At 42.0% G+C, this 15405-nt stretch overlaps 1 non-coding gene across 1 annotated transcript; it reads left to right on the plus strand.

Moving 5' to 3' along the window:
* Window positions 1-14675: 14675 nt before the first annotated feature.
* On the plus strand, window positions 14676-14783 carry LOC130984696 (small nucleolar RNA R71). Its single transcript, XR_009088612.1, has one exon. It is a non-coding gene; the product is annotated as a small nucleolar RNA R71 (small nucleolar RNA).
* The last annotated feature ends 622 nt before the right edge of the window (window positions 14784-15405 follow it).

A 15405-nucleotide genomic window follows, 5' to 3' on the forward strand; every position in this document is an offset into this window, starting at 1 on the left:
ATGCATGGATCACTAGGAACCATGATCAAAGTATGAACCCGAATCCAAAGAACTATCTTACAATGGTTCGGGGGAAATACTTAGATTTTAGTCCGAAAAATGTGAGGTTGGCATTCAACTTGCCCATGATGCAAGGAGATGCACACCCCTACACAAGAAGGGTCAACTTTGATCAAAGGTTGGACCAAGTCCTTAGGGGCATATGTGTTGAAGGAGCCCAATGGAAAAGAGACTCCAAAGGCAAGGCAGTTCAATTAAGAAGGCTGGACCTCAAGCGTGTGGCTAGAGGATGGTTGGAGTTCATCCAACGCTCCATCATTCCCACTAGCAACCGATCTGAATTTATTGTGGATCGGGCCATCATGATTCATAGCATCATGAATGGAGAGGAAGTAGAAGTTCATGAAGTCATCTCCCTTGAATTCTACAAAATAGCCGAAAAGCCCTCTACCTTGGCAAGGCTAGCTTTTCCTCATCTTATTTGCCATCTATGTTACTCAGCTGGAGTCATCATAGAAGGAGACATCCCCATTGAGGAGGACAAGCCCATCACTAAGAAAAGGATGGAGCAAACAAGAGAGCCCACTCATGGAACCCAAGAGACGCATGAGGAAGCTCATCACCAAGAAATCCCGGAGATGCCTCAAGGGATGCACTTTCCTCCCAACAACTATTGGGAATAACTCAACACTTCTCTTGAAGATTTGAGTTACAATATGGATCAATTAACGGTGAAACATCAAGAGCACTCCATCATTCTCCATGAAATTAGAGAAGATCAAAGAGCAATGAGGGAGGAGCAACAAAGGCAAGGAAGAGACATAGAAGAACTCAAGGACATCATTGGTTCTTCAAGAAGAAAGCACCACCATCACTAAGGTGGATTCATTCCTTGTTCTTATTTTTCTGTTTTTCGGTTTTTATGCTTATTATGTCATCTATATTTATGTCTCTGTTACATGATCATTAGTATTTAGTAACTATGTCTTAAGGTTATAAATAATTCCATGAATCCTTCACCTCTCTTAAATGAAAAATGTTTCTAATTCAAAAGAACAAGAAGTACATGAATTTTGAAATTATCCTTGAATTTAGTTTAATTATATTGATGTGGTGACAATACTTTTTGTCTTCTGAATGAATTCTTGAACAGTGCATAATTTTGATCTTGTTATTTATGAATGTTAAAATTGTTGGCTCTTGAAAGAATGATGAACAAAGAGAAATGCTATTGATAATCTGAAAAAAAATAATGAAATTGATTCTTGAAGCAAGAAAAAGTAGTGAAAAAGCAAAAGCTTGCGAAAAAAATTTTTTTGGCAAAAAAAAATAGAAAGAAAAAGAAAAAGCAAGCAGAAAAAGCCAATATCCCTTAAAACCAAAAGGCAAGGGTAAAAAGGATCCAAGGCTTTGAGCATCAATGGATAGGAGGGCCCAAGGAAATAAAATCCAGGCCTAAGCGGCTAAATCAAGCTGTCCCTAACCATGTGCTTGTGGCATGCAGGTCCAAGTGAAAAGCTTGAGACTGAGTGGTTAAAGTCGTGATCCAAAGCAAAAAGAGTGTGTTTAAGAGCTCTGGACACCTCTAACTGGGGACTTTAGCAAAGCTGAGTCACAATTTGAAAAGGTTCACCCAGTTATGTATCTGTGGCATTTATGTATCTGGTGGTAATACTGGAAAACAAAGTGCTTAGGGCCATAGCCAAGACTCATAAAAGTAGCTGTGTTCAAGAATCAACATACTTAACTAGGAGAATCAATAACACTATCTGAAATTCTAAGTTCCTAGAGATGCCAATCATTCTAAACATCAAAGGAAAAAGTGAGATGCCAAAACTGTTCCGAAGCAAAAAGCTACATGTCCCGCTCATCTAATTAGAACTAATATTCATTGATATTTTGGGGTTTATAGTATATTATCTTCTTTTTATCCTAATTTATTTTTAGTTGCTTAGGAACAAGCAACAATTTAAGTTTGGTGTTGTGATGAGCGGATAATTTATACGCTTTTTGGCATTGTTTTTAGGTAGTTTTTAGTAGGATATAGCTACTTTAAGGGATGTTTTCATTAGTTTTTATGATAAATTCACATTTCTGGACTTTACTATGAGTTTGTGTGTTTTTCTGTGATTTCAGGTAATTTCTGGCTGAAATTGAGGGACCTGAGCAAAACTCTGATAAGGAGGCTGACAAAGGACTGCTGATGCTGTTGGAATCTGACCTCCCTGCACTCGAAATAAATTTTCTTGAGTTACAGAACTCCAAATGGCGCGCTCTCAATGGCGTTGGAAAGTAGACATTCAGAGCTTTCCAGCAATATATAATAGTCTATACTTTATTCGTGATTAGACGATGTAAACTGGCGCTCAACGCCAGTTCCATGCTGCATTCTGGAGTCAGACGCCAGAAACATGTCACGAACCAGAGCTAAACGCCAAAAACACGTTACAACTTGGCGTTCAACTCCCAAAGAAGCCTCAGCTCGTGTAAAGTTCAAGCTCAGCCCAAGCACACACCAAGTGGGCTCCGGAAGTGGATTTCTGCACTTAGACTTATTTCTGTAAACCCTAGTAGCTAGTTTAGCATAAATAGAACTTTTAACTATTGTACTAGGTATTTTTTTTAGTCTAGTCTTGGATTGTATTTTTTGATCTTTTGATCACGTTTAAGGGCTGGCCATTCAGCCATGCCTGGACCTTCATCACTTATATATTTTTAACGGTGGAGTTTCTACACACCATAGATTAAGGGTGTGGAGCTCTGCTGTACCTCAAGTTTTAATGCAATTACTACTATTTTCTATTCAATTCCACTTGTTCTTATTCTAAGATATTCGTTGCACTTCAACATGATGAATGTGATGATCCGTAACACTCATCATCATTCTCACCTATGAACGCGTGACTGACAACCACTTCCGTTCTACCTTAGACCGGGCGCATATCTCTTGGATTCCTTAATTAGAATCTTCGTGGTATAAGCTAGAATTGATGGCGGCATTCATGAGAATCCGGAAAGTTTAAACCTTGTCTGTGGTATTCCGAGTAGGATTCCGGGATTGAATGACTGTGACGTGCTTCAAACTCGCGATTGTTGGGCGTGATGACAAACGCAAAAGAATCAAGGGATTCTATTCCAATATGATCGAGAACCGACAGATGATTAGCCGTGCTGTGATAGAGCATTTGGACCCTTTTTACTGAGAGGATGGGATGTAGCCATTGACAACGGTGATGCCCTACATACAGCTTGCCATGGAAAGGAATAAGAAGGATTGAAGGAAGACAGTAGGAAAGCAGAGATCCAATAGGGACAAGCACCTCCACACACTTATCTGAAATTCCCACCATTGAATTACATGAGTAACTCTATCTTTATTTTCTGTTTTATTTATTATTGGAAAACTCCATAACATTTACTATCCGCCTAACTGAGATTTACAAGATGACTATAGCTTGCTTCAACCAACAATCTCCGTGGGATCGACCCTTACTCACGTAAGGTATTACTTGGACGACCCAGTGCACTTGCTGGTTAGTTGTGCGGAGTTGTGACTAAGTGTGATTCACGTTTGAGAGCGCTACCAAGTTTTTTTGGCGCCATTGTTGATGATCACAGTTTCGTGCACCAGTAACCTTCCAAGAGCCACAAAGCACCATTCAGCCCCCAAATACACCCACCCAACCCAAGTTACCTACATGTCAACCCCCCTCTATATCGTCACAACCTTTGGAGAAGACTCCTCCACACCCTCAACCATCAGATGTACCTCGGGCAAGTAAAGAAACTGGACACCAAAATCTAGTTTCTACAGAGTCAGTTGCTCCTACGCTTGATAAAGGCAATGTAGAATCTGTTGAGGTTTTTACACAATACATCCCACAGCCTTACAATGAACCGGATTGTCAGGAGCATAGCATCCAAAATGAGGAGGAGACACCCTGTGAAAGGGGTCAACCCAGCAGTTGACAACCCGAATCAAAAGTAAATCCAGAAGTTGGTGGTGGGAGTCAAAAGAAGAGGAAGAGACAGTCAACAGTGACGCCTCCTCCATCAGGCCAAATCTTTATACCTAACCAGGATCCCAATAAGCATCCTTCAATTTTTATACATGTGGAGGGTGAAGATATATCGGAGGCAGGTGCAGGCATGCACTGTTATGAGTCGGAAGAGCTGGATTCTATTGCAAGAGATGATGAAGAGAGTCAGCAGGCACTATTTTCCCAAGCGAATGCAGATGCACCAGTTAGAGAAGTACGATTGGAGCTAGGCATTGAGTTTGAAAATCTAGAACATTTCAAGAAAGCAGTCAGGAAGTTCAACATCAACATAAGCCGAAGCATATTCTTTCCAAGAGTGGATTCAACCAGGTGTAAGGCCATATGTTATGATGAGGATTGTCCATGGCAGATATACTATGCGAAAAGGTCGTATCCATTAAGCTTTCAAGTGAAGACATTTGTCAATGAACATACATGCAGTAGAGTTAATAAGAATAAGTCTGCAGATGCAAAGTGGGTTGTTGAGGAGCTTGAGGATAAGATCCGTGATCATCCAGACATGAGTCAAAGGCAGGCTCAAGACTTTTTCAAGGAGTATGATGTAATAGTCAATGAGAGGAAGATATATAGGACTATGGTGAAGGAAAAAGAAAGAATTAAAGGGTCAGAAATAGCTTAGTATGCACTTCTTAGGGACTATGCCAATAAAGTTATCAGGACTAACCCTGGCTCTACTGTAAGGATCAGCACCGGTTATATTGAAGGGACTGGACATAAATTCAAAAGGATATACCTATGTTTGGAAGGTTGTAAAAAGGGTTTTTTGGTTGGCTGTCGGCCTTTCATAGGATTAGATGGTACTTTTTTAAAGGGTTACTGTTCCAAGGGTTACCTGAAACTATAGGTCGATCTCGGATGAGATCTTCTGTAATGGTCGGAGTTGCTGTGTCCGACTTGTTGGACTTGGTGGCGGTGCTGATTCCTTCATACCCAGAGGGTGGGGGTACCTGCAAGGGACTCCGATGTTTAAGTTAGCAAGGGTATTAAACAGGTATTGAGTAGAATCAGAGTATGAGTTATACCTGGGTGCTCCAGTGTATTTATAATGGTGTAGAGTGACCTTTGCAGATAAGATAAGTTGGTTATCTTATCTTATCTTTATCTTTCATGGGAACCGCCCTTATCTCTATAGGCTTGGGCTGCCTTTGGATTGGGGTCGTGTTCCTCTATTTAGGCCCTTTATTTGGGCTTTCCTATGACTTGGCCGAGCTCTTTGAGAAGAGGTCGGGTCATCATGACCTGAAGAGGTCGGTTGCTTTGTCTGTAGAACATCCCGGGTCGGACAGCTCGACCCAGGGTATGAACAATGCCCCTGCTCGAGCTCGGTCTTCCTTTTTGAGGTTGAGTCTTTAGTTTTAAGACTTTTGATCCTTTTCGGGTGAAGTCAAACTCGAGCATTTCGTCGCTTTTGTCTTTGTAGGGTTCTCTTTTTGAATGCAGAACGTTTCGCTTCCTTTTGAAAATGCGCGCTTTTGGCTTAGTGTCCTGGCCTTGGGAATGTGCGAGGGTTTTTAATGCCCCATTAATTGGTTTTCGATGCTCCGTTTCTCTTGGCTTTTATTTTGAAATTTACTCTCAAAAAATGTTTTTCTCCTCTCTTGCTTTTGCTGTGACTTCCCTTTTTCTCCTCTCCTTCTGTTTTCTTTTTTACGTTTCTTGGTGTTTCTTCTTGCGACGTTTGTTTGGCGATCATAAGTGCTTTCGACGGCGATTTCTAGCTTCCTCGTTTTCAACCTTCTTGCGTATTCTTCTCCTTTCTCAGGTTGATTTTGCTTTTCCTTCACCGTTTATTTCTGCTGTGTTGTGTTTGATTTTGAAGCTTTGATTTTGACTGAGTGCATGTTGGAAAGCTTGAATTTTTATCGTGCCTGGTTTTGTTACTGTGATGCATGATTTTTCCTTTTGACCTTACGTATGCTTCTGAGTGTATTTTCCTGGTTTGGCTCTTTAGGGCTTTGTATGCTACTGCTGATTTCTGAACTTTTCTTTTGACGGCTCGTTTGATCTTTTTCACATTTGTTTTTCTTGGAAAGGGTTTCTGTTGAGACATTAGTCTTGTAGATTTTCCTGAATCTTTATTCCCTGATTGCCTCCAAAGGATGCCCCTGGACCTTGGGTTGTGTCCTGGGGTTTTCCTTTTTATCTGCTGTACTGCGCTAGATTGTGCTGTCCGAGTTATTTTGATTTTGTCTGGGATGTCTTTACCTTTTTAGTAATCCAATCATTTTCTTGTTTGTAGGACTAGTTGGCCATGTCTTCTCGAAAAAATATTGTCGAGGCATCTCCTACGGTTCCCGAAGGGATGTCCGATTGGCTGGACTCTCTTGTCTTGCTGTGTGTTTCTTTAGCCGATTCTGAATTTTGTGTGACGCTTAGAAGGCATCATCGTGTCTATAGCAGTGAGGATCAGGAGAGCAATTACGAGTTAGTAGCACCCAATTCTGGTGATAGAGTTTGCTTTCCAGTCCTGACCCAGGGGGAACGTCCCTTCTTCTATGCTTATGACTTCTTTTTTAGCCAAATGAACATCATCTTTCCTTTTACTTCTTTTGAAACTGACCTGTTGTGGTCTTGTAACGTAGCCCCTTCGCAGCTCCATCTGAATTCATGGGGTTTCATCAAGATTTTTCAGCTTGTTTGTCAAGAATTTGATGTTACACCTTCTCAAACTCTTTTTCTATATCTTTTTGTGTTGACTAAGCCTGGGACTACCAAGAAGAAGGCTTCTTGGATTTCTTTTAGGTCTGCCCAGGGGCATAAAGTTTTTTCCATGTATGACGAATCTTTTCAGGATTTTAAGAATTACTTCTTTAAGGTTCGGGCTGTTGAAGGAGCCCGGCCTTTCTTTCTGGACGAAAATAACAAACCCTGCTTTCCCTTAGAGTGGCAGAGGAACATAGTGGTATCCTGATATACTTGGAAGATGTTGGACGAGGTCGAGCAGGCCTTTGTGAATGTCTTGGAGGATATTTGGGGGGAACCTCCTCATTTGGATACTAAAAAATCTTTGGGAGACCCGTCCCTTATTCGAACTGCTTTGGGTATTGTTTAGATATATTTTGTTTCTTGTTTTTCTCCTACTTTCTTCCCAGTATGATAAATTGTTGTTTTCCATTTTTCAGAGATGGCCAAGAATAATGATGCAATGAAGGCTTTCAAAAAGGCGAGGAAAGCAACTACAGCTCAAAACACCTCGGCCCGTGTAGATGGGGAAGGAACTTCTCAAGTTCCTTTGAAGCCCTCCGTGCCGAGCTCTCCTGGCCCGAAGAGAATGATCCCTACACCTCGGGTCCGTTTAGTGGATCCCCCACAATCTTCTACTGCTACTGTGGTTTTTTCTTCGGCTGCCCCTCCTCCTAAAAGACCTCGAACTATTGAACCTTTCAATCTAGACGCCCCGGACTTTGACCCTATTGGTTTTGTGGACCAGCAGATTGCACCTTATGGTGCCCTTTCAATGGATGATGTATCTCTCCTTTATCACTTAGATTTTATAACTCGGAGTAGTGTTAAGATGGCTCATATGGGAGCTGCTTTGTATCGAACTGCCCAAAATCTGCCTCTGCATGCTACCAAAGCCTTTATGGAGGAAGCTAAGCAAGAGTTTGATCAGATGAAGGGTCTAAAGGAGGAGTTTGAAGCAGAGGTGACTAAATTGAAGAAGGAGCTGGAAGGGGAGAAGGCCAGCTCTTTTGTCCTGGCGGCCTCTGTGCGGTTGGCTGAGGATGTGGCATTGAAGCACAAAGAAAGCTATGTCACGTCCTACCGAGAAGTGATGCGTCTTTGGGAGGAGCTAGAGTCGGCCCGGGTTGATTATTCCGAGCTCCAGGGTCACCTTGTGGGCAGCGTAACTGCTACTTATGAGAACCTGAAGGAGCAGGTTCGGGTTATCGCCCCGAAAGCTGACATTGCTTTATTTAGTTTAGATAATATTGTGAAGGATGGCAAGATCGTTCCCGAGGACCCTGATGATGATGATGTTGAGCCTCCCTCCGAGCCTATCGCCAAAGCTTCTATCATGTCGGCTTCTTCAACTCCTGCTTGTTCTGTAGCCGATCTTGATTGTAGATATTGAATCAGGATGACAGGATAGTGGACGCAGTACCTCTCCAGACTCGCCCTCTTTCACCACATGCTGATGCTGTCGAGAAGCCTTCGGGTGCTTAGTTGACCTCTGTAACTATTTTGTGTAGATAGCCCGGTTTGTGGGCGTTTGAACCTTATTTTGTTTGACTTTTGACACCTTTTTGGTTGCTGGTTTTAGCAACTTTATTTTGGTAAACAAAATAGTCTTCCGGCTTTGTGGGCTGCTGATAGCGCGAAATTGTGATCAATACTTTTCACAACTCAAATAATCCCCGGTAATGAATCCAAAAACTTGGTGTTCAATACCATGGCATAAACACAACTTCGCACAATTAACCAGCAAGTGCACTGGGTCGTCCAAGTAATAAACCTTACGCGAGTAAGGGTCGATCCCACGGAGATTGTTGGTATGAAGCAAGCTATGGTCACCTTGTAAATCTTAGTCAGGCAGACTCAAATGGGTATAGTGATATACGAATAAAACATAAAGATAAAGATAGAGATACTTATGTAATTCATTGGTAGGAATTTCAGATAAGCGTATGAAGATGCTTGGTCCCTTCCGTCTCTCTGCTTTCCTACTGTCTTCATCCAATCCTTCTTACTCCTTTCCATGGCAAGCTTATGCAAGGGTTTCACCGTTGTCAGTGGCTACCTCCCATCCTCTCAGTGGAAATGTTCAACGCACCCTGTCACGGCACGGCTATCCATCTGTCGGTTCTCGATCAGGCCGGAATAGAATCCAGTGATTCTTTTGCGTCTGTCACTAACGCCCCGCCTTCAGGAGTTTGAAGCACGTCACAGTCATTCAATCATTGAATCCTACTCAGAATACCACAGACAAGGTTAGACCTTCCGGATTCTCTTGAATGCCGCCATCAGTTCTTGCCTATACCACGAAGACTCTGATCTCACGGAATGGCTGGCTCGTTTGTCAGGCGAGCACTCGGTTGTCAGGCGATCAACCATGCATCGTGTATCAGGAATCCAAGAGATATTCACCCAATCTAAGGTAGAACGGAGGTGGTTGTCAGTCACACGTTCATATGTGAGAATGATGATGAGTGTCACGGATCATCACATTCATCAAGTTGAAGAACAAGTGATATCTTGGACAAAGAACAAGCGGAATTGAATAGAAGAACAATAGTAATTGCATTAATACTCGAGGTACAACAGAGCTCCACACCTTAATCTATGGTGTGTAGAAACTCCACCGTTGAAAATACATAAGAACAAAAGTGATCATTGGCTTCGGCCCCAGAGAGGGAACCAGAAAAACCAAGATGAAAATACAATAGTAAAAGGTCCTATTTATAGGAAACTAGTAGCCTAAGGTTTACAAAGATGAGTAAATGACATAAAAATCCACTTCCGGGCCCACTTGGTGTGTGCTTGGGTTGAGTATTAAAGCATTTTTGTGTAGAGACTCTTCTTGGAGTTAAACGCCAGCTTTTATGCCAGTTTGGGCGTTTAACTCCCATTTTGGTGCCAGTTCCGGCGTTTAACGCTGGGAATTCTGAGGGTGACTTTGAACGCCGGTTTGGGCCATCAAATCTTGGGCAAAGTATGGACTATCATATATTGCTGGAAAGCCCAGGATGTCTACTTTCCAAAGCCGTTGAGAGCGCGCCAATTGGGCTTCTGTAGCTCCAGAAAATTCACTTCGAGTGCAGGGAGGTCAGAATCCAATAGCATCTGCAGTCCTTTTCAGTCTCTGAATCAGATTTTTGCTCAAGTCCCTCAATTTCAGCCAGAAAATACCTGAAATCACAGAAAAACACACAAACTCATAGTAAAGTCCAGAAAAGTGAATTTTAACTAAAAACTAATAAAAATATACTAAAAACTAAACCAAATATACTAAAAACATACTAAAAACAATGCCAAAAAGCGTACAAATTATCCGCTCATCACAACACCAAACTTAAATTGTTGCTTGTCCCCAAGCAACTAAAAATCAAATAAGATAAAAAGAAGAGAATATGCAATGAATTCCAAAAACATCTATGAAGATCAGTATTAATTAGATGAGCGGGGCTTTTAGCTTTTTGCCTCTGAACAGTTTTGGCATCTCACTTTATCCTTTGAAATTCAGAATGATTGGCTTCTTTGGGAACTCAGAATCCAGATAGTGTTATTGATTCTCCTAGTTAAGTATGATGATTCTTGAACACAGCTACTTATTGAGTCTTGGCTGTGGCCCAAAGCACTCTGTCTTCCAGTATTACCACCGGATACATACATGCCACAGACACATAATTGGGTGAACCTTTTCAGATTGTGACTCAGCTTTGCTAAAGTCCCCAATTAGAGGTGTCCAGGGTTCTTAAGCACACTCTTTTTGCCTTGGATCACAACTTTATTTTTTCTTTTCTCTCTTTTTTTTTCGTTTTCTTTTCTTTTTCTCTTTTTTTTTTCGATTTTTTTCTTTTTTTTTGTATTCACTGCTTTTTCTTGCTTCAAGAATCATTTTGGTGATTTTTCAGATCCTCAGTAACATGTCTCCTTTTTCATCATTCTTTCAAGAGCCAACATTCATGAACCACAAATTCAAAAGACATATGCACTGTTTAAACATACATTCAGAAAACAAAAATATTGCCACCACATCAAAATAATCAAACTGTTATAAAATTCAAAATTCATGCAATTCTTTCTTTTTCAATTAAGCACATTTTTATTTAAGAAAGGTGATAGATTCATAGGACATTCATAACTTTAAGGCATAGACACTAAGATACTAATGATCACAAGACACAAACATAGATAAACATAAGCACTAAAATTCGAAAAACAGAAGAATAAAGAACAAGGAAATTAAGGAACGGGTCCACCTTAGTGATGGCGGCTCTTTCTTCCTCTTGAAGATCCTATGGAGTGCTTGAGCTCCTCAATGTCTCTTCCTTGTCTTTGTTGCTCCTCTCTCATGATTCTTTGATCTTCTCTAATTTCATGGAGGAGGATGGAATGTTCTTGGTGCTCCACCCTTAGTTGTCCCATGTTGGAACTCAATTCTCCTAGGGAGGTGTTCAGTTGCTCCCAATAGTCTTGTGGAGGAAAGTGCATCCCTTGAGGCATCTCAGGGATCTCATGATGAGAGGGGTCTCTTGTTTGCTCCATCCTTTTCTTAGTGATGGGCTTATCCTCATCAATGGGGGTGTCTCCCTCTATGTCAACTCCAACTGAATAACAGAGGTGACAAATGAGATGAAGAAAGGATAACCTTGCCAAGGTAGAGGACTTGTCCGCCACCTTATAGAGTTCTTGGGCTATAACCTCATGAACTTCCACTTCTTCTCCAATCATGATGCTATGAATCATGATGGCCCGGTCTAGAGTAACTTCGGACCGGTTGCTAGTGGGAATGATTGAGCGTTGGATAAACTCCAACCATCCTCTAGCCACGGGCTTGAGGTCATGCCTTCTTAGTTGAACCGGCTTTCCTCTTGAATCTCTCTTCCATTGGGCGCCCTCTTCACAAATGTCAGTGAGGACTTGGTCCAACCTTTGATCAAAGTTGACCCTTCTAGTGTAAGGATGTTCATCTCTTTGCATCATAGGCAAGTTGAATGCCAACCTTACATTTTCCGGACTAAAATCCAAGTATTTTCCCCGAACCATAGTAAGCCAATTCTTTGGATCCGGGTTCACACTTTGATCATGGTTCTTGGTGATCCATGCATTGGCATAGAACTCTTGAACCATTAAGATTCCGACTTGTTGAATGGGGTTGGTAAGAACTTCCCAACCTCTTCTTCGGATCTCATGTCGGATCTCCGGATATTCACCCTTTTTGAGTGAAAAAGGAACCTCGGGGATCACCTTCTTCAAGGCTACAACTTCATAGAAGTGGTCTTGATGCACCCTTGAGATGAATCTCTCCATCTCCCATGACTCGGAGGTGGAAGCTTTTGCCTTCCCTTTCCTCTTTCTAGAGGTTTCTCCGGCCTTGGATGCCATAAATGGTTATGGAAAAACGAAAAAGCAACGCTTTTACCACACCAAACTTAAAAGGTTTGCTCGTCCTCGAGCAAAAGAAGAAAGAAAAGAGTAGAAGAAGAAGAAATGAGGAAGAAGGGAATGGCTTTTGTGTTCGGCCAAAGAGGGTGAGAAGTGGTGTTTAGGTTGTGTGAAAATGAAGGGGTGAAGAAGGGTTTATATAGGAGAGGGGAGGTTATGGTTCGGCTATGGGAGGGTGAGTTTGGGAGGGAAAGTGGTTTGAATTTGAAGGGTGAGGTAGGTGGGGTTTTGTGAAGGATGGATGTGAGTGGTGAAGAGAAGATGAGATTTAATAGGTGAAGGGTATTTTGGGGAAGAGGTATTGAGGTGATTGGTGAATGGGGAAGAAGAGAGAGAGTGGTGGGGTTGGTGGGGATCCTGTGGGGTCCACAGATCCTGAGGTGTCAAGGAAAAGTCATTCCTGCACCAAATGGCATGCAAAATCACGTTTTGAGCCAATTCTGGCGTTAAACGCCGGGCTGGTGCCCATTTCTGGCGTTTAACGCCAGGTTCTTGCCCTTTCCTGGCGTTTAACGCCAGTCTGGTGCCCCTTTCTGGCGTTAAACGCCCAGAATGGTGCCAGACTGGGCGTTAAACGCCCATCTGCTAACCTTACTGGCGTTTAAACGCCAGTAGGTTCTTCCTCCAGGGTGTGCTATTTTTCTTCCTGTTTTTCATTCTGTTTTTGCTTTTTCAATTGATTTTGTGACTTTTCATGATCATCAACCTACAAAATAAAATAAAATAACAAAGGAAAATATAAAATATAACATTGGGTTGCCTCCCAATAAGCGCTTCTTTAATGTCAGTAGCTTGACAGAGGGCTCTCATGGAGCCTCACATTTTCTCAGAGCAATGTTGGAACCTTCCAACACCAAACTTAGAGTTTGAATGTGGGGGTTCAACACCAAACTTAGAGTTTGGTTGTGGCCTCCCAACACCAAACTTAGAGTTTGACTGTGGGGGCTCTGTTTGACTCTGATTTGAGAGAAGCTCTTCATGCTTCCTCTCCATGGTGACAGAGGGGTATCCTTGAGCCTTAAACACAAAGGATTCTTCATTCACTTGAATGATCAGTTCACCTCTATCAACATCAATCACAGCCTTTGCTGTGGCTAGGAAGGGTCTGCCAAGGATGATGGATTCATCCATGCACTTCCCAGTCTCTAGGACTATGAAATCAGCAGGGATGTAATGGTCTTCAATCTTCACCAAAACATCCTCTACAAGTCCATGAGCTTGTTTTCTTGAGTTGTCTGCCATCTCTAATGAGATTCTTGCAGCTTGCACCTCAAAGATCCCTAGTTTCTCCATTATAGAGAGAGGCATGAGGTTTACACTTGACCCTAAGTCACACAGAGCCTTCTTGAAGGTCATGGTGCCTATGGTACAAGGTATGGAGAACTTCCCAGGGTCCTGCCTCTTTTGAGGTAATTTCTGCCTAGACAAGTCATCCAATTCTTTGGTGAGCAAAGGGGGTTCATCCTCCCAAGTCTCATTTCCAAATAACTTGTCATTTAGCTTCATGATTGCTCCAAGGTATTTAGCAACTTGCTCTTCAGTGACATACTCATCCTCTTCAGAGGAAGAATACTCATCAGAGCTCATGAAAGGCAGAAGTAAGTCCAATGGAATCTCCATGGTCTCATTTTGAGCCTCAAATTCCCATGGTTCCTCATTGGGGAACTCAGTGGAGGTTAGTGCACGCCCATTGAGGTCTCCCTCAGTGGCGTTCACTTCTTCTTCCTCCTCTCCAAATTCGGCCATATTGATGGCCTTGCACTCTCCTTTTGGATTTTCTTCTGTATTGCTTGGAAGAGTACTAGGAGGGAGTTCAGTAATTTTCTTGCTCAGCTGTCCCACTTGTGCCTCCAAATTCCTAATGGAGGACCTTGTTTCAGTCATGAAACTTTGAGTGGTTTTGATTAGATCAGAGACCATAGTTGCTAAGTCAGAGGGGTTCTGCTTAGAATTCTCTGTCTGTTGCTGAGAAGATGATGGAAAAGGCTTGCCATTGCTAAACCTGTTTCTTCCACCATTATTATTGTTGAAACCTTGTTGAGGTCTCTGTTGATCCTTCCATGAGAAATTTGGATGATTTCTCCATGAAGAATTATAGGTGTTTCCATAGGGTTCTCCTAGGTAATTCACCTCTTCCATTGAAGGGTTCTCAGGATCATAGGCTTCTTCTTCAGATGAAGCATCCTTAGTACTGCTTGGTGCATTTTGCATTCCAGACAGACTTTGAGAAATCAAATTGACTTGTTGAGTCAATATTTTATTCTGAGCCAGAATGGCATTCAGAGTATCAATCTCAAGAACTCCTTTCTTCTTATTTGTCCCATTGTTCACAGGATTCCTTTTAGAAGTGTACATGAATTGGTTATTTGCAACCATTTCAATTAGCTCTTGAGCTTCTGTAGGCGTCTTCTTCAGATGAAGAGATCCTCCAGCAGAGCTATCCAAAGACATCTTGGATAGTTCAGAGAGACCATCATAGAAAATACCTATGATGCTCCATTCAGAAAGCATGTCAGAAGGACATTTTCTGATCAATTGTTTGTATCTTTCCCAAGCTTCATAGAGGGATTCTCCATCCTTCTGTCTGAAGGTTTGAACTTCCACTCTAAGCTTACTCAATTTTTGAGGTGGAAAGAACTTTGCCAAGAAGGCATTGACTAGCTTTTCCCATGAGTTCAGGCTTTCTTTAGGTTGTGAGTCCAACCATGTTCTAGCTCTGTCTCTTACAGCAAAAGGGAATAGCATAAGTCTGTAGACCTCAGGGTCAACCCCATTAGTCTTGACAGTGTCACAGATTTGCAAGAATTCAGCTAAGAACTGATGAGGATCTTCCAATGGAAGTCCATGGAACTTGCAATTCTGTTGCATTAGAGAAACTAATTGAGGCTTAAGCTCAAAGTTGTTTGCTCCAATGGCAGGGATAGAGATGCTTCTCCCATAGAAGTCGGGAGTAGGTGCAGTAAAGTCACCCAGCACCTTCCTTGCATTGTTTGCATTGTTGTTGTTTTCGGCTGCCATGGGTTCTTCTTCTTTGAAGATTTCTGTTAGGTCCTCTACAGAGAGTTGTGCCTTAGCTTCTCTTAGCTTTCGCTTCAAGGTCCTTTCAGGTTCAGGGTCAGCTTCAACAAGAATGCCTTTGTCTTTGTTCCTGCTCATATGAAAGAGAAGAGAACAAGAAAGTGTGGAATCCTCTATGTCACAGTATAGAGATTCCTTGAGGTGTCAGAGGAAAAGA

Source organism: Arachis stenosperma, chromosome 5, assembly GCF_014773155.1.
Source record: "Arachis stenosperma cultivar V10309 chromosome 5, arast.V10309.gnm1.PFL2, whole genome shotgun sequence".
NCBI lineage: Eukaryota > Viridiplantae > Streptophyta > Magnoliopsida > Fabales > Fabaceae > Arachis > Arachis stenosperma.